Source organism: Limulus polyphemus, unplaced genomic scaffold (assembly GCF_000517525.1).
Source record: "Limulus polyphemus unplaced genomic scaffold, Limulus_polyphemus-2.1.2 Scaffold90314, whole genome shotgun sequence".
Lineage (NCBI taxonomy): Eukaryota > Metazoa > Arthropoda > Merostomata > Xiphosura > Limulidae > Limulus > Limulus polyphemus.
In genome coordinates, this window is record NW_013755910.1 from 1 (window position 1) to 2444 (window position 2444).

Here is a 2444-nt window from a genome sequence, read left to right on the forward strand (position 1 = left end):
CCAAACTGTTTAAATCCAGCCTGAGCCTTTCATCAACTTCAACAATAACCTTGTCATCAGATCCTTTAAAGCAGTGTTTTCCAAACTGTTTAAACCCAGCCTGAGCCTTTCATCAACTTCAACAATAACCTTGCCATCAGATCCTTTAAGGCAGTGTTTTCCAAATTGTGGGGCATGTTCCTCCTGGGGGCATATACTGGTGAAAAAAAAAACAGATGGGTCAGAGTTGACGATAACTTAATAAAACTATCACTTTGCTTTCAAAGCTTTTTTTATGCTTTTGCATTTACCCGCTTCTTACAGACATTTTTCATTTTAAAAATTTATTAGAAACAGGAACATAAAATGCTAATTTTGCTGTTATCACATGCAAAAATGATTTTAAAATGGAGGGAGGTGCAACTGAAACTTTGCTGTGTTATTGGGGTACCGCTATATAAATTTTGGAAAACACTGCTTTTGGGGTACAATCACCATTCTAACATCTTGCTTAATCCTCTCATCCTATTATCTTCAGAATATTCCACAGAGAAATCTGAAATACTAAGCATAGGATTAACATGAAAATATCCATCTTTTAGACACATAAAACACCAATAGATCTTAACAGAAAAATACTGTAGGAAATAAAACTGTATGAGCACAAATTGATCTTCAAACTGATCATGCATCATTGATCTGACTAATGAATTTTTGGAATCCCAAAGGCCATGGTAGCAATACACTTTCAAAAACTGTTGAAGAAACACTTTACTTGCATTATCTTGGGTAGAACCACAGTTTGGTGATGTATTAGGGAAAAGACCTTGGAATGAGGATGACTGTAGGTTTTGTGAACACCAGAAGATCAAGGTCAGCCTAAACACTAATAAAGGACCAATGATGGAAGTGTCCAAGTGCTTACAAGGAACACCACTGTAACAGACATACAGTATGGATCTTTGAACTATACTGTATACGGACTTGAAACTATAGTTTAAACTTTTACATCTATATATATATATATATATATATATCTACATGATGATCTGTCATATTTTCTATGTAAATATGTCTAATTCTATCTTTCATGTCTTCTTTCAGTTGAAAATTAGTCTCATTAGCAGTTGTTACCCTTGATAAAAGTACAAACTGAAGCTTAGGAAAGCAAATGAATATTTTTATCTATCTGAAGTTAAGGACCATTTATTCAATAATTGATACTGATATTGTTTACCTGGCTGTGGTTAATCTACCACATATTCTTCTTATGGGTTTACTTCGTGTCAAAACAGGGTTCAAAGGCAAAGCAGTTTTTACTATAGGTATTCATTAGTAGTGTTGTCATTCATCTATTCCAGTATCACAGCAGTTTGGATCTACAAAGCAGTAAAAAAACAATATTCATGGCATCACCTTTTTATTTCAGTCTAAAACACTTTCATAAAAGTATTTATAAATTACTTATATTGGGATTTATAATTGCTAATCAATGCTACTGTGTTATGCTTTTTTTCCTTTTTCTTAATATAAATACATGCATACAAACACATATCTTTAACACTTTTTAGTGTTCAGATAACTCTCTGTATATTTACCTGCTTCTAGTAATTTGTTTTAAAGTTAATAACAAAATATATAATAATAGCTCAAGTGTACTGCTGATATAACGACCTGTCAAACTTGTGATGAAACTTGACTTCATTCCTTGGGATATATAGTGTACATACAGAAGTTGTGATGAGTGCTTTATTTCCTACAATGTTCTACTTTTGTATGAATGTATTCCTGTTTTGTCTTCATACCTGGAAAAAAAAACAAATATATATATATATATACGCACATACACACACACACACACACACATAAGTATGTACATTCATTGTTTTTATTGTTGTTACTGATTTTACATCACATGATCATCATATCGAGCTCGAATATGGCACTGGACAGATAGTTAGGGAAGAGTAGATTTAGGAGCCCTCAGTGAGGAGGGAGGCCTTCTCCTCTCCCTCCAAAACAGAATTGTTTTTTTCTGTAAACTGAAGCTGTGTGTGGTATTTGAACCTAAAAAGCTACAAATATTTTGATTCTGTTACTATATATTTATACATACTAATTACACAATCACTTAGGAGTACTCAGCAGTGCCTAAATCACCTAATTGGCATTTTCATCTCTGATCAATGCTAACAATTTCATATATATGGTTTGAATAAACATTTTAGCAATAAAATCAAGTTTTTATCATAAAAATTACAATCATTTTAAATTCCTATAAAAGGAAATAAAAACAAACAAACTGCATATCATATTTCTATATTTCCAATGTAGATCTATAAACAGCTATTAGCATTCCCACAAATTATGTGTATATTCCATACTCAACTTCCTCTGCTTTCAATATACCAACTGATCAATATTAAACATTACATCTACCCAGAAACCTGGGTAACTTGGCTGAT

At 32.2% G+C, this 2444-nt stretch overlaps 1 long non-coding RNA gene across 1 annotated transcript; it reads right to left on the minus strand.

Annotated features, from left to right (window-relative positions):
- Positions 1-1310: 1310 nt before the first annotated feature.
- Positions 1311-1785, minus strand: LOC111084678. Its single transcript, XR_002609674.1, has 2 exons — positions 1654-1785; positions 1311-1358 (listed from the first exon to the last, which is right to left on the minus strand). It is a non-coding gene; the product is annotated as an uncharacterized LOC111084678 (long non-coding RNA).
- Between the last annotated feature and the right edge of the window lie 659 nt (positions 1786-2444).